This window comes from Triplophysa rosa, linkage group LG5 (assembly GCF_024868665.1).
Source record: "Triplophysa rosa linkage group LG5, Trosa_1v2, whole genome shotgun sequence".
Taxonomy (NCBI): domain Eukaryota; kingdom Metazoa; phylum Chordata; class Actinopteri; order Cypriniformes; family Nemacheilidae; genus Triplophysa; species Triplophysa rosa.
In genome coordinates this window covers 29,043,369-29,066,135 of record NC_079894.1, presented here as the reverse complement: position 1 = coordinate 29,066,135, position 22,767 = coordinate 29,043,369, and the positions used below count along the sequence as shown (strand labels likewise).

General features: G+C 42.5%; 3 non-coding genes and 1 pseudogene across 3 annotated transcripts; all 4 read right to left on the bottom strand.

Moving 5' to 3' along the window:
* Window positions 1-165: 165 nt before the first annotated feature.
* Window positions 166-238, bottom strand: trnar-ccu (transfer RNA arginine (anticodon CCU)). Its single transcript has one exon. It is a non-coding gene; the product is annotated as a tRNA-Arg (tRNA).
* Window positions 239-592: 354 nt separating this feature from the next.
* LOC130555159 (U2 spliceosomal RNA) lies at window positions 593-767 on the bottom strand (annotated as a pseudogene).
* Window positions 768-7,179: 6,412 nt separating this feature from the next.
* LOC130555149 (U1 spliceosomal RNA) lies at window positions 7,180-7,343 on the bottom strand. Its single transcript, XR_008963074.1, has one exon. It is a non-coding gene; the product is annotated as a U1 spliceosomal RNA (small nuclear RNA).
* A 483-nt stretch (window positions 7,344-7,826) lies between these two features.
* On the bottom strand, window positions 7,827-8,019 carry LOC130555164 (U2 spliceosomal RNA). The gene has a single exon (XR_008963082.1). It is a non-coding gene; the product is annotated as a U2 spliceosomal RNA (small nuclear RNA).
* Window positions 8,020-22,767: the final 14,748 nt, after the last annotated feature.

The following is a 22,767-nucleotide window of genomic DNA, read 5'->3' as shown; positions in this document are numbered from 1 at the left end:
TTTTTTATATTCTTCTTTGTTACCCATTGTGGAAGGGCAAATGTTTTGGCACAGTTTCCTCTGAAACAGTTTATCATTAAAAGAGGTTAGCAGAGGATGGTTTCGATCCATCGACCTCTGGGTTATGGGCCCAGCACGCTTCCGCTGCGCCACTCTGTTGAAACACACCCCAGATGGGATTCGAACCCACAATCCCTGGCTTAGGAGGCCAGTGCCTTATCCATTAGGCCACTGGGGCTCCATTGCACAGCACATCAACAACAAGAGAAAACACACGGGTATTTGGACACAGTTCAATTTATTTACAAAGTTTCTAATTATGTATGTTATGGAAACCTTTTCTCTCTCTCTCTCTCGCTCGCTCACTAGACCATGTAAGCCAGGTGCAAGCATCTCTAATAGGAACTTCGCTCTTCAACACACAACTTTCCGCATAGCCTACACGTAGGGCTATACACATTCACAAGCAAATAGGCATGCGCGCGCGCTTCTATTAGCCTATGTAAAGTTTCCGAAAAAGAAAATCACTTGACATAGTAGACTTCGGGTTTCCTGAACGCTTCTTTTCAACACACGGTTTTGATCCTTGAAAGGGGAGTGCACCGTTCCTGGAGACACTGCAATACCAGGTCGATGCGTGGAGTGGGCGGAGCAAGCCCCGCTTCCATCTCCGCGCTTCAAAAATCCTTTTAATATATGGTCCCCATATAGGGGACGTATCAGATATTAAACTGATAAGAACAGATTTTTTTCTTTAGAAAAGTTTTTATTGTCACAATTTCACTGCAAACACATTTTCTTTAAAATGACATTCTAACACAACAGAGTTTCATAAAAATAAACAGAGAAATAACCTAAAAACATCCATACATATGACATTTCTAAAAAGTGTTGTATTTAAAAAGGCATATTTAAGATACTTGACGTGTTTAAATAAAAAATGTCCAAAACCATGATAAAAAGTTCTTTAAAATGTCCTGTTGTTCAGGACCGGGCTGGGTCCCTACTAAGATGGTCATCACCCTGCTCCACAGAACAGGACATGTTCCCCCTATTTCTGGCGCCCAGCGGAGATCCCCCTCCTCCGACCCGCTGGCCCGCTGTTCCCGTAGCCGTTGGTGGTGAGGGTGCATCTACGGGCGACCCGGGGTTGGTGGCCAGGACCCTCTCTGTGTGACCCCGGCCCCCCCATCTTTATATCGATGCGCGGCACCCCTGCAGCGTATATATATATTTTTTTTTTGCCATCTTTTCATTTGCGTGGAGGGGCACCGTCACACGCTTCCCCACCAGCAGGTTTCTGGCAGTCCAGATGACATCTTTGATGACGTTCAGGGTGAGCCAGAGCGAGGTGAACTGCTGTGCTGTTAAATTGTTCAAGCTCCGACCCACCCCCAGGATGGCAAGTTTGTAGTCCATCTGGACCCCACCCGCTGGCAGGCACAGGAAAAAAAGGGGGCCGGTTATGGTCCACTGGTCTCGTACAGCACCGCAGTCCCAGAGCGAATGCCTCACTGTCTCCGGGTCATTGCACCCTGACCGTGGGCACGTGGAGTTGGTGGCCATGCCCCGGGAGTGCATAACCCCTCTGGTCGGGAGGATCTCATGGTGCCAGTGGCTCAATGCAGGCCCACGTACAGGAGGGGAGATAACGGACACCCCTGACGGACACCACTGTGTATATCTACCACTTTTGAAAGATGCCCATTTACAAGGATTCTGCTGACCGGGCNAGCTGCCACCATGTCAAGTCTTTGTACGTTCTGAGAGCAGGGTGGGCAGGCATTTGCCAAACTTGTTTGGCCTCACTGAGTGAGGCCTGGCACTGGACTCACTGTTCCCGGTCCTGAACAAGAGAAATGAGAGATTTGTGATATTTTAAAATTGTAACATCTTTGTTTCTAAAACATGTCTTTTTAAAAACTTCTTAATAAAAACATATTCTTGAGGCAAGTTAAAAGCTACTGGTGTTTTTAAATCTACTTTTATTATTTCCAATGATTCAAGTATGACCCCATCCAGAAGCGGACCATGGATGCGTTTTGTTCTCTCTGGATGAGGTCACTGCGTAGCTTATGTGGAGAGCGGTGAAGCGGCTGCCTAAAAACAGGTGGGGGTCTGGGAGGCCTTTTCCGCCATTTTCATGTCGTTTTTTTTACCACCTCTCTTTTTAGTCTCTCCCACTTGGAACCCCACAGGAAGTAAAACACCGCCCTCTCCAGTTCTAGATGGTACGATCTTGGGGGACTAAAAACAGAACATATCAATAAAAGCAAGGGTAAAATCACAGATTTAAAAATTAAAACCTTACCTTCCAATGTCAACCGTCTTAGTCCCCAAAACCCTAGTCTTTGCCTAACTTTCCCTATCAAGTCAGTCCAGTTTCCCCGTCCACCGCCCACACTGTCAAATTTAACACCTAAAACTCTAAAGTCAGTGTGTTTAAAAGCCAAATCCAGTCCTACAATGTCAATGTTCCACCACGGCCCGAAGAGCTGGGCCTCAGACTTGCTCCTATTGAGCTGGGCGCCTGAGGCCCGACCGTACCAGTCAGTCAAGTCCATTGCTCTCCGTATTGATAAAACGTCAGTGGCTAAAAGGGTCACATCGTCCATGTATAAAACTCAAGTTGCTGTCAGTCCACCTGTTCCCGGAACGTCTAGTCCTTTAATCCATTTGTCCCTTCTCAAGATCTGTGCCAGTGGCTCAATGCAGGCCCACGTACAGGAGGGGAGATAACGGACACCCCTGACGGACACCACTGTGTATATCTACCACTTTTGAAAGATGCCCATTTACAAGGATTCTGCTGACCGGGCCGTTGTACAGCAGTCCCACCCACGCTATAAACCTCCCTGGGAATCCCATTTTCGTTGTACAGCAGTCCCACCCACGCTATAAACCTCCCTGGGAATCCCATTTTTTGCAGTACCCGGAATAGGTACTGGTGCGAGATTCGGTCAAATGCTTTTTCAAAGTCTAAATTTAGAACTGATAGCTGAATGTTTCTGTCTCTCGCATAACAGATAGTATCTCTGATCAGCAATAGGCTGTCCGTGATTTTCCTCCCGGGCACAGCACAAGCTTGATCCGGGTGGATTACGTCCTCTAAAACTCGACATACGGGTTGCTAAAACCTTACTAAAAAGTTAGAACTGCTAGCTGAATGTTTCTGTCTCTCGCATAACAGATAGTATCTCTGATCAGCAATAGGCTGTCCGTGATTTTCCTCCCGGGCACAGCACAAGCTTGATCCGGGTGGATTACTTCCTCTAAAACTCAACATACGGGTTGCTAAAACCTTACTAAAAAGTTAGAACTGCTAGCTGAATGTTTCTGTCTCTCGCATAACAGATAGTATCTCTGATCAGCAATAGGCTGTCCATGATTTTCTTCCCGGGCACAGCACAAGCTTGATCCGGGTGGATTACGTCCTCTAAAACTGTCGACATATGGGTTGCTAAAACCTTACTAAAAAGTTTCATGTCAAAATTTAAAAGCGTGATCGGTCTCCAGTTCTTGAGATAAGTCTTATCTCCTTTTTTAAACAACAAAGAAACTATCCCTATTCTAAAACTGTCAGGAAGTCGGTCAAGAGTCTCAAATTCTTTAAAAACTGTCAGTAAGTTGTGTGCTAAAAGATCCCAGAACGTCTGATAAAACTCAAGGGGGAGCCCTTCCTTACCTGGTGATTTACCCCGTTTAAAACCTCTAAGAGCTTTTTCCAGTTCGTTAACAGTAAAATCTTGAGATAAAAGAACAGTGTTTTCAATTTTCTTCTCTAAAAACTCTAAAACTTCCTCCAAGGTGTCATCTTGTACCAATTTTCTACTGTATAAATTGTTATAAAACTGTTTAACAGCCTCTAAAATGTCCTTTGTTGATTTTGCCTCATTCCCATTTGTAATTGCCCCACCTCTTGTTATTATTTTCTTTAAAAAATATCTGGTACATTTTTCTCCTTCTGCTATCTCTTGTTCTTTGCTCCTTAGAATTACACCTTTGCTTTGAATCTCAGATAAAACCACCATTTCCTCTTTGACCTCTTTAATTTCTTCACTAAAATCAAAACCATTGTTTAAAAGATTAAAATACCCCTGCAGCCTTTTTTGCAGCCCCAACACGCGTCGTCGTTCTTTGTCTTTCTTCTTTTTCCCTTTCTCTCTAAAAAAACGCCTAGTCCTATCCTTCACCATCTCCCACCACAGTGTACGTGATTTAAAAAAGTCCTGGAGGGTCTGCCATTGGCTGAACTGCTCCCTGTATTCTCTAACTATCTCCTCATCCTGCAACAAAGAGCAGTTCAGCTTCCACAGCCCTCCACCTACCCTCATACCTGTAGGAAAAGAAAGGGTGCAAGATAGCATCATGTGGTCGGAAAAAAAGACAGGTGTCAATCTAGCATCGGTCGGCGGGCAGTCTCTTGTAAGAACATAGTCGAATCTAGAGGCGCTGGTGCCATCACCACTGAACCAGTTGAAGCCCACCTCTCTTTCATGCATCATTTTAAAACAGTCGACTAATTTAAAATCCCTTATAAAACCCTGCAATAAAACCGATGTCTTGTCAAGTTTAAAATCATCTCCTGCCCTTTTCCTGTCTTTTCGGCTTAAAACACAATTAAAATCCCCTGCCACCACCAGGGGAGCCCTTCCTAACATGTGGTGCTGCAAGTCCTCTAAAAGCTCATACTTGTTATTTTTGTCTGTAAACCCATACACATTAAGAACTTTAAAATCTTGACCTAAAAATGTCATGTTGGCTAAAATGGCCCTCCCATCCCTTACCACTGTGCTCCCCTTCACCAAGACATATGGACTTTTTATCAATAAAGCAACACCATCATTTTTATCACTATTGGATCCGCTCCACAAGTAGGGTCCTGAGGTCCACATCTCTTCCCACTTTCTATATTGTTCGAGAAAGGGTAGAGCTCACTCTTGCAATAAAACCACATCTGAATTTAAATCTTTTAAAAATGATAAGACGCTCTGTGCTCTTGTGGTGGACCTCACACTTCTCACATTGATGGTGAAGATGGTGAGGGCCATAAGCAGTGTGGTTAAAAAGGTATGAAGCTTAAAAGCAGCGTTAAAAGAACATTAAAAGTCTACAGATATGGTTAAGATCATAAAATTTCCACAGACATCTGCTCCTCCTTTATCCTCACTGTGTTGAGGTCAGGAGGGCTGATGCTTGGTGTCTGAAGAGCTGCAGAGGGGGCCTCTTGCAGCTCTTTTGGCTCTTTTGGAAAAGAAACCTCATTTGGGGTCTCCTCGGGCCACATGTGGTTCAGATCTTCTGAGGAGGAACTATCTGACCGATGCGTTGCCCTCAGCTTTTTGTCATCAAAATTTGACAGTGGAGAACCCGCAGGCCGTTTCTGCACCTGAGCATTTGGGAGTGAGCAGTGAGTATAGTTCCCACTGGGCTCGCCCTCAATTTCTGAAACTGTAATGAGGGAGGAAGTCAATTCCTCCTCTTCATTTTCTCTTCCCTTTTCACTTTGGGAGGTGACTTCCTCCCCCTGTTTCAATAGAGCATCTGGCTCCGCCCCTGTGGCCGCCCCACTTCCTCCTCCCTGACCAATCCCTGGGGCTGGCTGGGAATTTGAATTTCCCGCCAAAGCCCCAGGTACTGCCTCCTCTCTTTGTCTAGTTGTTTGGTCCATCTGTGGGGTGGCCATTTTGTTGCTTTTCAACTTGTTGGCAAAACTTTTTGGGCAATCTCTGTAGATGTGGTTATATTCTCCACACAGATTGCATCGCCTGCCATTGGTACATTCATCAAAACCGTGACCAATTTCTCTGCACTTCCCACAAACAATTTCTTGGCATGCTTCGGCTAGATGCCCAATTTTGCCACATTTTCTACACAATTTGGGCATCCTTTGGTAATGAATGTAGCCCCGGTTTTCTCCCAACACAATCATGGATGGCAGATGCTTCAGGCCCTGGTAGCCCTCGGCGTCTTCTCATTGTTTAATGGGAATTCACCAAGAGCAGTTTCAGATGCCATCTTCATCCACAACCTTGACCCGGTTGACCTCGAACCGTGCAGTATCTACCCAGCCATACACAAATGTCATCTCCAGCTACCATTTCATTAAACATTCTAACAACCACAGTTTTAAGTGAGTTATCAGAAAGTTTTTCCACATTGAACATGGAGAAATGGGTCTTAATAGAATCAAACCTTTGCCAGAATTCAGTTAACAGGGAAGCAGTCTTAAAACTTAAATCAAAACCCTTGTTCTGGGGCAGCGTCATCAAACAATTCAAATCCACCGGTTTAAAATTGAGAACTTTTTGAACATGCTTCCTGGAAAAGTCCAAACGGGACATCCCCAAAAGCTCTCCATTGACTTCTTTGAATAAAAAACGCACACTGCGGTGCCTCCGCACGCCGGCACGAGCAGCCGACATGGTGGAGGCACCCACAGCAGACTCTAAAACACACTAAACCAGCAATAATATAAGCAGAATAAATAAGTAAAAACCACTCACCTTAAAACGAATCTTCAGGACAATAGAACCTTCTTTAAAAACTGCTTGAGCCAGAAGGCCGCAACAGTATACCTCCTGTAGGTTGAGAGCTCGTGTTATGAAAAAAACACGAGCCAGGAAACCTGCAAGAGGCGATCGCAAAGTCCACCCTCTGACCAGACACGTGATCTTAGCCAAAAGGCCGAGAAGCGATTCCCACTATGGGCGGCGAGCGGGAGAGCCCGGTCCGGCACTGACTATTGCGGTGGCGGTGCACATGCGGTTTAAAGGTCACAATCAAATGCATCGTTTAAACACTAGAATCAATCGACCAATTAACGAACGAACAAATAATGAAAATAGAACAATAGAAAAATAAAGGTCAGCGTGGCCTGGCAGAATCTCCATTGAAGATGCGTTCTATACTCTGCGGTGCTTCTGATGAGGCGTCCAATAAATGAACGTGCAAACAATTAAATAATTAAACAAATCATTAAAAAAAACAAGCACATTAACAAACAAACAAACAATTACATAAATAATATATATATATATATATATATATATACCGTATATACACACACATGGGAAGGAACGAACGACAAACAATCAAATGCATTGTTTAAACGACAACAGAACCAATCGACCAACTAACAAACGAACAAAACTAGTCTCTCTTCCTTTGACGAATGATCAGGGGAGAGCGCGAACGCAGTCCCCCACTACCAGAAATTATGCAGTCGAGATTCCCACATTTGGGGAATTCGCAGAAGTCAACACAACCTGAGTGCAATGGCCGAGCCTCGTCCTGGGTGAACCGCCTTCGTGATCATGGTGTCTCCCCTGCCAGGTAAGTATGATTGACTCCATTCGGGCCAGAGATCCCTTACTTGCCTCTGCGATGCACATCAACGCTGACCCCAAGCGAGCGTTCGGCAACTGCAAGTTCCAGTTGAGTGCTCTGTAGAACCCGTCGGAAAGCGCACAGAGGCGACAGTCCACAAACAAACATAGACATGGATAGATAAATACATTAATAATTAAACGAACAGTCCACATATTCTGAAAGTGTTTCGTTTGCTGCTGGAAACCCTTTCTCTCTCAATCTCACTAGACCATGTAAACCAGGCGCAAGCGTCTCTAATAGGAACTTCGCTCTTCGACACACAACTATCCGCATAGCCTACATGTAAGGCTATACACGTACACAAACAAATACGCGTGCGTGCGTGCGTGCACTTATGTTAGCCTACGCAAAGTTTCCAAAAAAGAAAATCATGTGACATTAGACTTCGGGTTTCCTGAACGCTTCTTTTCAACACGCGGTTTTGATCCCCGAAAGGGGAGTGCACCGTTCCTGGAAACACTGCAATACCAGGTCGATGCGTGGAGTGGGCGGAGCAAGCCCCGCTTCCAGCTCCGCGCTTCAAAAATCCATTTAATATATGGTCCCCATATAGGGGATGTATCAGATATTAAACTGATAAGAACAGATTTTTTTTTTCTTTTATTCATTCCACAAGGTAAATACATTACACATTACACACTATTCAACATTAACAATTTCAACCAATGATTTCCATCTCTCTCTGGCCGCATGTTTGCCCTGCTTTTGTATGTCCCATTTGACTCTGTCATGCACATCTGACAAGACTCTTCTAATAATACCTTCCGATCCCGTCGCCCTACTTTTTTTAGTTATACCTTGTCTTTCCATCCATATTTCTTTCTTAATTAGGCTTATAATCAACCATAAAATAAATGTCAACTTTTCTCCTGATTTAACTTCTCCTATACCACTTCCCCCATTGATACATAAAAACCACTTGAGATTGTATGTAATATCTTTTTGGCTTTTACCCATACACACTGTGCTCTGTAACACTCCCAAAACACATGTTTAATTGTTTCTACTCCTCTACACCCTCTTTGAGGGCAGGTACTGTCGTCTGCCAACCCATGTCTGTTCATTATTTCCCGAACCGGCATACGTCCAAGAAAACTTAGCCAAATAAGGTCTTTAAGATTATTATCTAATCCCTTAGGCTGAATATTAAGCCATACCTTCCTTGGAATACCCACACTCTCTCCACCCACAACTCTATCTCTGGCTTTGTTATATAGTTCCCTCAAATTTAACCATATTCTCTCCTCCCTACTCTCTGGGTTTTTCTTCATCCATTTCGCTGCGTGGTTATAATGCCAAGGTAACCCCTCCGCCTTAGGCCCTGCATTGGACCACACCATAACATGACGTGCGTTATAAGAGAAAAACAACCTAAGAAAATATCCCGAAGGGTGTTCAATAGGTTTTGCCAATTGTGATAAAATTGGGCAAACAAACACACTGTCCAGTTTTAAGGGTACATGAGGAACACCTCCTCCCCCTTTTTCTACCGGTTTAATCATTTCATTCCTCTTCACGTATTCATATCGCCCACCCCACATAAAATCAAACACCACCCTCATGACGAATCTCCTCAATCAGGCTGGTAAAGGATATATGTAGGCCAAATATTGGAGTGCCGGCAGCGCTTTCCCCAATAATGTAAGCCTACGTTCTTTCCATCTTGTTAATCTTCTCTGCACTGCCACCAGACGCTCTATCCCACTGGAAACATACACCCAGGATTTTTAATGGCCCTTCACACACCTGCAATCCTAAAGGAGCTCCGCCTCCATGTCTAAGTTCCCCAAACAGCTTAACAGATGATTTGGAAACATTTAAAAGTGCCCCAGCTGCCTCAGTAAATTCACTAAACAGGTCTAAGGCTCTTTGTAGTGCTACACCTGAAGTCAACAATAACGTGGTATCATCTGCGTATTGTAACATCTTAACTGTCTCTCCTCTAGCACCTGGTAGCGTAATACCTTCTATTCTTGTATCTGCTCTGATTGCCTCTGCCGCTGGCTCCATGTAAAGAATAAAAAGCAAAGGGGAGATGGGACAACCTTGTCTTACCCCTTCCGATAATTCAAAGGGTTCTCCTAACCACCCATTTACTGAAGCTAAACATTTAGATCCTCTATACAGAGTCTTCACCCACCCTATAAATGTGGCCCCAAAACCCATTCTTTCCATGACATTGAACAGAAAATCTCTACTTACCCTATCAAAGGCTTTCGCCTGGTCTAGACTAGCCACCATCAGTGGCAGTTTCCTATCCTCAGCCCACGCTATTGCATCCCTAATCAACTGCAGGTTCCACTTAATGCTTCGTCCTTCCACTCCACAGGTTTGGTCCACATGCATAACCTCTGCGGCAAGGCTTTCTTTAATCTGTCTGCAATCACTTTTGCAATGATTTTATAATCTACAGAGAACATTGTGAGTGGCCTGTAATTGGATATATCATTTTTGTCACCTTTCTTGTATAACAAAATTAATACCCCTGTTATCATAGACTCCATCATCTGCTCATTCTTCAGTACTTCCTTTATTACGTCTAACAAATAAGTCCCTAACATATCAAAAAAATGAACATAGAATTCAACCGGTAGGCCGTCTATCCCTGGCACTCTTCTTATTCTCATCCTTTTCACAACATTCCCTAATTCTTCCAATGTTATAGGAGCCTCTAACTTAACCCTACCATCCTCAGTGACTTTTTTAGTCAAACTCTTTATGAACCAATCACCTTTCTCCTTTACAGTTTCTCTCTTACTAAAAATCTTTTTAAAATGCTCTGTTACACATCGCACAATCCCTGCTGCGTCTGTCTGATTTACACCCTGTGTGTCTTTCATCTCTGCGATCATTTGCTTGCTTCTGTACTCTCTCACTGATCGAAACAGCCCAGCTGTGCAACTCTCTCCTCCTTCTCTATACTCCTGCCTGCTTTTAAATATATAGTTCTTAGCTTGCCTCTCATATACCCCCTTTAACTGTTTTTTTGAGTAGGTCGTAACCCCCCCAATCAAAATTTCCTCCTTCATTGCTCTCTACATGTTTAAACTCTAACCGCTTTTGCAAGACCATAGCTTCTCTTCGAAATCTGCGAGCCCTCTTCTTACAATAACTCATTATCCATCCTTTAGAGCGCTCCTTAACCATGCTCCACCACTCTACTATATTGCCATACAGAGGCCTTAGCCCTACCAAGCCACTAAAAAACATTCTATACCCCTCACCAAACGCTTGCTCCTGCAACACCTGAGTGTTCATTCTCCATTATCCCTTTCCACACGACAGTCTACTTATCTTAATACCCACCCATACCAAATCATGGTCTGAAAAAAGACCGGTTTTACGCCACCCCTCCCCAAAGTTACCCTCTTAGAAATAAATACATAATCAAATCTTCTTACCCCCCTAGAATTTTGCCATGTGGGCATGTTAAGTTTTGCACTGACTGTACGTGCACCATCTACCAAACAGTGGGCTTTCAGGACTTCTTCCAAGCTTCTCACACTACTGTGCCCTTTCTCCCCCAAAACCGTGTTAAAGTCCCCCCCCCCCATTATGACAATTTTATTTGTGGCACACCATCATTAAACTCTCGAAAACCACCTTCCTCTCATCAGTGCTCTGTGGTGCATAAACTGAAACCACTCTAAACTCATTCCCTCTCCACAGTACATCTGCGACTACCACTCTTCCTGGCGCCACAGTTAAATGTTTTTCAACTTTTATCCCTTTCTCCCCGAAAAGGATACCCACCCCTGAAGAATGAACTCCCCCCACTCCCCAAATTGCTCCCACCTTCCCCCATTCTGCAGTAATTTTTTTAACATCAACAGAGTTTTTTAAATGAACCTCTTGTAAAAAACAAAATGTGAATTTACATTCGTATAGAAAGGAAAACACAACTCTTCTCTTAACTGAATCTCTTAGTCCTCTTACATTGAGAGTCGCCACAGTCAGTTCATCGTCCACCTCTCTTATTTTTGCGCTATTTCCTTCTTTGGTTTTATCTGTTCTCCCAAACAACATCTTGATTCTCCTTACCACTGAAGTCTGTGTCCACACTCTCCTCTTCCATTAACGCCGCCCAGTTTATGGATTACTCAGTCCGGCCCCCAGGCTCCTGCTGTTCTGTAGTCCCTTCACCTTGGTGATGTCCAGCCGGCTTACAGAGGGGGTCAGCACTCTCCATCCCAGCGCATCCCTCGCTGACTACAGATGATAATTCTTCAGGGAGGCGCGACTTCATTATAAAATCCGTTTTCACTTTTTTCCTCGGCCCACCCTTCTTTTTGTCAGCCTTCCTAACGAGTTGTGTACTTCCGGATCCTCATTCGTCTGCGTTTGCCTGCATTTCAGCTTCCATAAATTCCACTTCTTTCCCTCTCTCTTGCTTCGCAGCCTTGACTTGTTCCTTTTGGAGAACTTCCAGGAAGGTTGCCATCACCTCCTCCACCTCCATTATTGCCCCTTGATTCTCCACATTACTCTGGCCAACCACCTCCTCGTGACCATACTCTCTCATAACCTGTTGGTCCATTGCTTCCTGTTCAGCTTTGTTGTGCATATTTCTGATCATTTTGTTGATTCTGATCATTTTGTTGATGTTGTATTTGCACTTTGCACTTTTGGGCTCTGTTGTACATCCCACTTATAAGAAGTATTCATAGGAATGATATTACCATAGATGTGTTAATAATCATACCAATGATTGAGTGTTACAAGTGAATATATGAAGATGATTTAATGATTTAATGATATAATCAGTATACTTAAGCACTGATTGAGTGTTGTTTGATATTATAATCATTTTAAACAAGTATAGAACATATTTCAGCAATGCAAAATTCAGTGATGTCTTTGAGATCTGTTTGAGGCCTGACCTAGATAAAGTTCAGAAGGTCGAACATGTTGTTCACTTTGAGGCCTGAAAACTGGTACCAACTGGAAAACTTATTTTTAAAAACCAAGTGAAGGTCAACATTCCACCATTAGATACAAACCTTGTTGCCTAGAAAATAATAGTGGCAGACAAGAATGATTGGATAATAAAAAATAAAAGATAAAGGGAATTTCCTGATTGGTTTAGGAAAGCACCTCCTTTCCTAAGTTTCACTATAACTACAGGCTGGAAAACACTAAGTTTTCAGATGACTGGGGACATCTCACTTTGTTTGGCCTGATCAAATAAAGTTAACTCCTTGACACCTGAACCTTCTTTGTCTGAGATATTTTTTGAACTTCAAGATCGACTTTTACCACATCATATTTTGGCGCCCGAACAGGGACTGGAAAGAGGCTGAAGACATCTGACTACACCTGAGGGCACGCCACCCGGCTGACTACACAGATCAAGCGCGCATTCTAGGTGAGCATATTTTTGCTTATAGTTTAAATTTAACATCTGTGTGGTCTGCTGGAGGTGAGTGCTGGGTGTGGTTGATGTCTATAAAAAGCTTCTCCAGTCAAAAAGAACAATTTAATGTGAAATTGCAGGAGGGTATCAGGTTTCAACGAAATAGATATGAATGAGGGTGGATGTATGGATATGCAGTAAGATACTGCCTGTAGATTTAGTTTGTCCCAAGAAGGGACTTGACCGCCTGCAAGCGAGCGGTGAGACTGCCTGCTGTGTGCAGTGAGATATTTATTCCGCCTGCAAGCGTGTGGAGAGACTGCCTGCTGTGTGCAGTGAGACCGCCTGCAAGCGTGCGGTGAGACTTCCTGCAGTATGGAGTAAGATATTTATTTCACAAGATGCGAGGCCTTTAGATGCGCATAAGAAGTAAAATCTGTGTTTTGTCTGTCTAAATTGTCTGTGTAGTGTCTGTGTATCAGACAAGCTGAAAAGAAACTGAGAGAGTGAGAAGGTGGGGGGTTATTGGCCATAAGCCCAGGAAAAAGTAGCAATTGTGTGTTTGTGAAAAATCATGCATGAAGGACTGAGGATCTAGGGAGACAGTAGGAAACTATAGTAAATAATAAATACAAATATCTATTACTTATTCTCTGGAGTAACATTTTTAGTTTTAAAAATATTTGTTTGAATACTGTTGTAATAATTTTTGAGAAAGCTGGCTTTCAATAAAAGATTATATTATGAAGACAAATACAGAAGACTGATCTTATATATTGAAAAATTGAGACCATAACAAAATAGAGGTGTCATTTGCCTGTGAGATATTCTTATTTTTTATTTTAATTATGAGAGTAGTTTAGAGTTTAATTTGAAACTTTTTCTTTATTGGTTTTAAATGAAAACTGATATTTGAGTTTTTTTTGTTTTTGTTTTGAAGACTTTTCTTTCTCAAAACTGATATTTTACATAAATAACCTATTCAGACCCATGCTTTGAAATCTCCCTTCCCCAATAGTAACCTTTATTTTATTGTTTCACTTTTGGTTTACTTTTAGTTTGTTGATTTTTACAATTGAAGGTTGAGACATTTTTATTTTATTTTAATATTTTAAATTTAATCATTGATTTTAACTTTGGAGTTTTATAGATTTTATTTTATTATTTTATTATTTCAGTATAATGAACTAATGAAGTGTTTTTGACATTTTTATTTTGAGATATATTGACTTTTCAAGCTTGAAGTCAAGACTCTCATTTGATTGAATTATTGTTTTACTTATTGAGTTATTGGTTTTTTGGTTTTTGGCTTTTGGCCTTGAAGCTTTTTAAATATTTTATTGTTTCAATTTTTTGAAGCTACTGATTTTAACTTTGAAGTTTTGATTTTTGTTTGGTTCTATCTCAGTTTATTGAGAAATTGTTTACAAGTTTGAAGATCTGAGATTTTTATTACTTTCCTTTTTTGTTTCAGTTCACTGAGTTATCATTTGCATGGCTGAAGAGGGGCCGGGTCTCAAATATGAACGATGTGAAGCCTTTCAGGCTAGAATACAGACCCTAGCAAGAGTGCTGGTTGAAACTAAGGGAATTAGTAATCATTTTTGGGAGGAGCCAACATTCATTGACGAAGTGGGGAGAGAGCAGAATCTGACTGATGAAAGAAAAGATTGGTACTTGAAACAACTAACAGAAATTCGAAATTTAGATTCTGCCCAAAAGGAGTGGCCTTACATTCAGTGGACAAAGATAGCACAAGAGTGTTGCAAAGTTGAAGTGTTGAGATCTTTTTTGAACGAAGTCTGTGAATACCAATTTGACAGAGCTAACCAACCCTTAGGCATATCAGCAAAGACATTCCTTATTCAAAAAATCCCATTGGACCTATTGGCAGGCAGGTACTTTGGTGTAGGACAGCTAGAGGGATATCCATTGGGAAAAGGACGCACTGGGCAGCTCATTACCCATCTTGAGTCTCTGCAGATACCCGATATGTAAATTGGTCAAACAGAGAATTGCGTACCAATAACCTTGGAGAGGTAATCCCTCAACAGTTTGTGGCAGTGACTTTGAGAAAATTGGTAATGGAAATTGCCCCAGAAAACTCCAGATCTTGGTTTGAATTCCAGTAAAGCAAATGATGTAATAGAGAAACAAAGTTGATTTGAATATCAAATAATGATTTAATAAAAATGAATAAAGATTAAAATGATTAAATAAAGAAACAAAGTTGATTTAAAAATCAAATAATGATTTAATAAAAATGAAATAAAGATTAAAATGATTTGTTAAAGAAATAAAGTTGATTTGAATACAAATAATGATTTAATAAAAGAATAAAATAAAGTCAAGAAATTGTTTTATTGTGTGAAAATTACTGCAAATAGTTGTTTAAAAATGTCATCCACTCCTGTAGATCTGTTGGGATCTAAATACCCAGTATGTAAAGACTCAATAGAAAAAATATCCAGAAAGTGGGCCGCAAGGACCAAAAAGTGGTACCTTTGATGTGACAGTGTGTGAGGAAATGGAGGGATTAATAAAGAATTAAAAACCAAAGGACAAAAACAAGAAACGTAGTGAAAAAGAAGGGTAGAACAGGAAGTATTGAACCTGTTCAAAAATGAAGGAATTAATTTCCTGAAAAACATGAAAAAAATTAGAGAAGTGTTAAAAAAGGATGGTGAAAATGAGGAAAAACTTGAGAAAATGACTCGGCCACCTCCCTATGAACCCTTCAAAAGCCAAATGATAAAACAAATGCCATTAGTAACCATGTCAGGAGATGTCAAAATAGAAGGGCAGGTAGGGATAACGCCCTACCCAGAGGAAGATAATAAAGAACCAATCCCCCAGAGAGTAGAAAAGAGTAGGGACAGCAAAGCCGAACAGAAAGCCTCAGGCTGTGCATCAAATCAAAATGATGAAGAACAAGATGAAGATGTGACCAGCCCTTATGCAGGCGCGCAGGAAGCATTGTCAAAATTAATTAAAGGAAGAGATGAGGTATATAGAGATGCAACAGAGTTTTTGAGAAAAATACAAATAGACTCTGCTCGTGGTTTAGGAATGACTTCAAAAGCCAACTCTGAAGCAAGCGAGGAAGAAGAAGAGGAAGCCCTATCTGAGGCTGGCAGTGAAAGCAATTACCACACAAGACATTCTCCAACTAACCGAGAGACCTCATCAGGGTAGACCTCAAGAAATCCCAAGAAAGGAGAATATAAGTTTGTAGCAAGCAAAATCTATCTCCAAGACTCAGAAATCGAACCAAACCAATTATACCAATTAGTTTGGACACGGAAGGAAGGAGGGAGACTGAGAAAGACTGCAAGCATGAGTCGCCTCCCTGGAGAGAAACAAAGTGACGCTGCAGGGCAATGCCCTATCCTGATAAAAGGGAGACGAGCACAATATGTGCCATGGGGCTTCCAAGACTTGGATGGACTAGTTGCACGCCTGCCGGATCTACATCAAGGGTCGGGCAAATGGATCAAGATGGTGGAGGATGAGACAACTGGAAAACTGCTAGCACTGGGAGATATAAAAGCACTCCTAGCCAAATGTGTGGGAAGTTCTAAGATGAATGAACTTTTAAGAGCAGCAGGCCTCCAAGATGCAATAAACTCACCATTCATGGACGGAAATCCATTTAATGGAGATAGAGCACGGATGTGGCAGGAACTAAGGAATGAATATCCCAACCGCATTGACCCTAGAACTCTCAAAGGGGAACATCTGGGAGAGGAAGAGAATCCTGCTACCTATGTGCGATCACAGCTAAGAAAATGGAAGGAAGAACTGGAAAGAGATCCCGAGGAAGACATGGTGATGGCAGCGCTGTTCAGAAATGCCATTGTTGACTCTATGCCACCTGTGGTAAAGGCCCGACTGGAAGATGTAGTGGGTCTGAACTCTAAGTCACATAAAGAATTCTGCGATCATGTGACCCATGCTGTAGAACAATACAGAAAGAACGAACAGAAACTGAAAAATCAAGAGAAGGAACTTCAAAGAAAATTGGTACAACTGCAGCTTGAAGAACTGGCCAGGAAGAAAAAGACGCAAGCCGTGGTCAAAGACAAAGACAAAGAAGAAGATCATGCAGCAATGATGGCTCCAGTGAACGCTCCAACACCAATGATGCAACAACCAGGAACAGGAAACACTGTACAGCCAACACCTGGAAGTGGACTACAACAACCAGCGCCTATTGTCATTTATGTAAAGCCTGAACAGCAAAACAGATTTGGGCCAAGGCCTATGCAAGGAGGACAAGGACCTATGCAAGCACAACAAGGAAGACAAAACCAAGGAAGAAACCCATGCTGGGGATGTGGGCAACTGGGACATAACAAAAGGGACTGTCCAATTAACCCATGGAACATGGAGCAGTGACAAGGTTCTCGATGGCAAGCAGGCCGCCAACAGCGAGGTCAATGGCAAGATCAAAGACAACAAGGACCTAACTGGCAAGACCAACAACAACAACCATGGCAAAGTCAACAGCAACAGGGACCAGTCAACCAGCAACAGGGACCAATCAACACACAGCAGGGACCAGTAAACCCATGGCGAGGTCCAGATGTTGGCTACTAGGGCTGCCCAGAAGATCCTACCGGGAGAGGTCAGCATCCAATGATAACTGAGAATGCTGATACAGAACCTATGCTGCAGGTTAATATTTGAAGGCAAGATCACACCAATGATGATAGACACTGGAGCAACCTACACATGTATAAACTCAAACTATGCCTCACATCTCCCTATGTCTGGAAAGTTCACAAAGACAGTAGGATTTTTGGGACAAACGCAGCTGATTCCAATAACTGCTCCAGTTTGTCTAAGGACTAAGGACAAAGAAGTAACATTGCCTATTTTAGTATCAGACCAAACCCCTGTTAGCCTGTTGGGGAGAGATGCCCTCTGTAAGCTAAAGGTACAAATACTCTGTTCCCCGAAAGGTATTTACATTGAGAGTAAGGGAGTCAGACAAATGGTAATCACAACCCCCCAAGCTAATGCTTATTGGTTAGGACATTTAGAGGAAGAGGTAGGGAAGACATTACAAAAATGGGAAAAGTTTATTAAGGAACAGATCGAAGAGCCCAAATTACCCGAATTAGAATTTCACTGTACTATGATCTATGACCCATTGCGCAGAGTAGACATAGAAAGAAAATGGTTACAAGAAACCAAAGGCAAGGAAGTTCCCCTCATTTCACAGCATATAATTATAGGACCACAGGGAGCAGCATTACAAGTTGATGACAATGATTTTATTAAGAAATGGTTTCAGGTCCCAAACTCAGTTCCCCATATTACATTATATTTAGAAGGGAATAGTGAGTCTAAAGAAATAGGTCCAATGATGAAGAAAGCTAAAGGAATACAATGGAAAAACACAGACAACCCCTTAGTTTTTATAACAGAAGATAAACAATTTATGAAGATTGCATGTGCCACAATTATGCAAGGAACTCCTAGAGAGGTGGAAGTCAATGTTCAAGGAAAAATGAATTTGGAAACCATCTTAGAAAAAGAGATAAAACAAACAGAGCTTCTCAAAGAAATGGAGCAATTGGTTCCTGATCAATTATGGTCAAAACATGACACAGATGTAGGGCTGATCAAATGTGCTAGCCCTATAGATATCAAAGCAAAACCAGGAACTAGATTGCCAAACAAATACCAATACCCATTGAAACCTGAAGCAATAAATGGCATCAGGGAAACAATAGCTGGACTAATTACAGCAGGAGTGCTGTTTAAAACATCTAGTCCTTGTAACACTCCTATACTGCCTGTTATCAAAGCAGACAAGGCAAAATGGCGTTTGGTACATGACTTAAGGGCAATCAATGAAATAGTGGAAGATTGGCCAGTAGAAGTTCCGAATCCACACACCCTGCTTACAAATGTGCCACCTGATGCAAAATATTGTACAGTAATTGATCTTTGTTCTGCCTTTTTCAGCATCCCATTGGCTGAGAGCAGCAGGCACTTGTTTGCCTTCACATACGAAGGGACTCAGATATCATACACTAGGGTCCTTCAAGGGTTCCGCCATAGCCCTCATATATTCAATCAGCTGTTAAAAGCTGACTTGGAAGATCTGGTATTGGATAGCACTCTTCTGCAGTATGTTGATGACTTGTTAATTTGTGCCCCTACCCTTGAACAGTGTCACAGAGATTCTATTAAGGTTCTAACAAAATTAGCTGAAGGAGGACACAAAGCCTCGAAGGCAAAGTTACAGTATTGCCTTCCCCAAGTAGAGTACTTGGGAAGAATAATTGCTTATAAAACCAAAGCAAAATCACAAAGCCAATTAGAGGGAATAAGCAAGGTTCCACTTCCACAGACTGTTGGTCATATGATGACATTCCTGGGCATGACTGGGTTCAGCTCAGATTGGATAGAGGATTATGCAATAAAACTGCCCCGTTGAGAGCCCTGATGAAGCAGGCAGGACAGCAAAATTTGAGAGCCCCACTTACATGGAATAGTGATGCAACCTTAGCATTTGAGTCAATTAAAAGAGAACTGCAAAGTGCTCCAGCTCTGACGAGCCCTGATTATATGAAACCCTTTCACTTGTATGTGGCCAATAGAAATGAAGGATATGCTTCTGCAGTGTTGATGCAAGAAACTTGTAAGGGAAGAGGAAAACAGCCCATTGCCTTTTATAGCACAAAACTGGATAGTGTAGCACAGGGATATCCCCCTTGTTATCAAGGACTTGCTGCTGTATATTACGCTTATGAGAAAGCTTCTACTTTGACTATGGGATACCCAGTGACTATATATGCACACCACAAGGTGGTTGAAATGTTGGAACAAGGCAGATTTGTTTTGACGCAGGCCAGAAGCTTGGCATATTCAACTCTTTTAACATATCCAGATGTAACGATAAAACATTGTACTACTGTAAATCCAGCAAATTACATACCTTTGGAAGATGAGGGTACTCCACATGATTGTGTTGCTGAATCATTAGCTTTTACCCGTCTTAGACCAGACTTAGAGTCTACACCTATAATGCATGCTGAAGCTGATTATTTTGTGGATGGTTCTTGTTTCAGAGACCATCTGGGAAATCATGCGGGTTTTTCTGTGGTGAAGCGAAACAAAGATGAATTTGTACCTGTGATTTCTCAACATTGTGAGCAGCCTTGCTCAGCACAACTGGCTGAACTGAAAGCTTTAACCACAGCCTGTGAATTAGCAAAGGGACGAATTGTAAATATTTATACAGACTCTGCTTATGCACATGGAGTGTGCCATTTATATGGGGCTGTCTGGAAGCAAAGAGGATTTAAAAAGAGTGATGGTACCCCAATACAACATGCAGAGCAAATTGTACAGTTGATTTCTGCAATGATGCAACCAAAACTTTTAGCCGTTGTTAAGTGTCAAGCACACAAAAAGGGAAATGATTTTGTAATACTTGGAAACAATGCTGCTGATGCTGAGGCTAGAAAAGCTTCAGGATGCCAAACTGCAGTTATGGCTCCCATGGTATTAGTACAACCTGAGCCCCGAATTGCAGACCTTGCTCGCATACAGGAGCAAGCAAGTGCTGTCGAACAGTCAGTTTGGCAGCAAAGGGGGGCCACAAGAGATGTAAATGGAGTATGGAGATCTCATGAAGGACTTATTATTGCACCGCATGCCCTATTGACTGTTTTAATTTCAGAGACACATGGGTTTGATCATTGCGGTCGAAATGAGATACTTCGAAAAATCAAGCAACAAGGATATTGGTCACCTTATTTGCAAGCAACAGTGGATGATTACCTAACAGGATGTGACATTTGTGCTCAGAACAATGTTAGGAAAGGGACTTCAGCACCCATAGGACACATTCCTGTACCTGAGGGACCTTTTAAACATTTAGTAATGGACTATGTTGACATGATCAAGTCGGTCAGAGGCAAAAGATACATGCTGGTGATTATAGACAGATTCAGCAGATGGGTGGAAGCTGTGCCATCAGCAGACCAGGGCTCTGGGACTGTGATTAAGTTCTTGACAAGAGAAGTGATTCCAAGGTTTGGAATTCCATCTGAGATCAGTTCGGATAACGGCTCCTCATTTATTCAAAGAACTGTAAAAACTGTCTTGCAACAACTGCGTATAAAGCAGCGGCTAGGCTGCGTTTACCATCCCCAATCGCAAGGAATGGTTGAGAAGGCTAATGGGACTCTAAAAGCAAAGATAAATAAGATCTGTGCAGATACCAAATTGAACTGGGTAGATGCTTTACCGCTGGCACTAATGAACTACCGTATGCAAACCAACAGAACTACAAATTTGACCCCACATGAAATGCTCACGGGCAGGCCAATGCCAGTACCATATTTAAGGGGCCCTTATGATGGACCGCCTTTGGAGCAGTTGCAAGTTGAATTAAGAACTTACATGAGACAATTAACTGCTATACATGAGGCTATATATTCGCAGGAGCAGCGCCGAGGGCCCAGAGAGGACGAAGAAGCTCCATGTGCAATAGTTCCGGGAGATAACGTCTATCTGAGGGTCTTCAGAAGGAGATGGAATGAGCCACGGAGAGAAGGGCCTTACACAGTCGTACGAGCAACACCTACAGCGGTACAAGTAGAAGGAAGTAACACTTGGTACCACTTGAACCATTGTACAAGAGTACCACAACTTCGACGACGAGGTCCTGATCAAGACGACGGAGAAGCTGAGGATCTATCAGAGTCTTCAGACGAAAGGCAAGACCGAGATGATAGTCAGAGGACCCCTGAGAGGGTTCTCGAGCCTGCGCCAGAATCACCTAGAGCAGCTGACGGACAACAGGAGCAGCTCCCACAGCACGAGCCAGTGCAGAGGGCACAGCAGAAGAGACTCGACCAGGAGCAGGAGTTGACACAGCAGGAGCCACTCGAGCCAGAGCAGAGACCGCGACCGGAGCGGACGGGCCAGGAGCCAGACCAGAGCAGAGAACAGAGACAACCGGCGGAGCATGCTGGCAGGCCTGTATACGATCCTGACATACATGGAGAACATAGTGCAACACGAGATAGCCGCCATAGACAGGAACCAGGCACCGCCTCGACCCAGACAGGCGACAGGCCAGGCACCAGTAGGGAGAGAGATGCAGGACATTCTGATCACGATATTGCTACTGATTAACCTGGTACAGACGATACCACAGGCCCAGGGGTACCCGATCCAGAATTATCCCTTGAACGATTACTGGCAGAAGACTTCCCAACCTTTGATGTGTCAGACCTCACTTGGTCACCCCCAGAGTTTGACTTGTGATGGACTACCACGATATGAGAGACTTTGGGACATTGCCATTCACAATGAGTGGTATAGGTGGGCACGTTTTACAGTGGAACAATCATACATGGACAGTTGTGTATTTTGCACCCCTTCACCATTGAGCAAACTCATCGTTGTGCCAAACCCATATGACTATAGACATTGTGCTGGATATTACGTGAAACAGTGTGCTAAGAGGAGAAACACTGTTCCTTTTTGCCATGCAGAATGCTTAGCCCTGGCAGGACGAGAAAACAGAGAAAAATACTATACTCACCCATTATGGGGAAAGGAATGTATGGACATTGATGTAAACCTGCCAGCAAACATGATTGAAGTTCCAGTTGTTTATGACATAGATTATACATTACAATATGAATGCTTTAATAGTACATACAAAAAGGGTGGAAACGATGTGGGATTGTTTGAAGGAAATTGCATAACTGTTTGGCATTTGGATAAAAGCATGCGAGGCCAAAAGAGTGTTAAAAAACAATGGAGTAATAAGTTTGCTTCAGCTACATTCACAGATAATTTCACAGTAATAGGTTGGGAAAGCTGTCCAAATATGACAACAGGATGGCCATTAATTGAATCTTACCAAACCCAAGTGAATGCTATTGCTGACTATTTTTGGTTATGTGGAGGAAGCAAACTAAGACCAACATTGCCAGAAAAATGGATAGGTTTATGTGCAAGAGTAAAACTAATACAAGATGTCACTA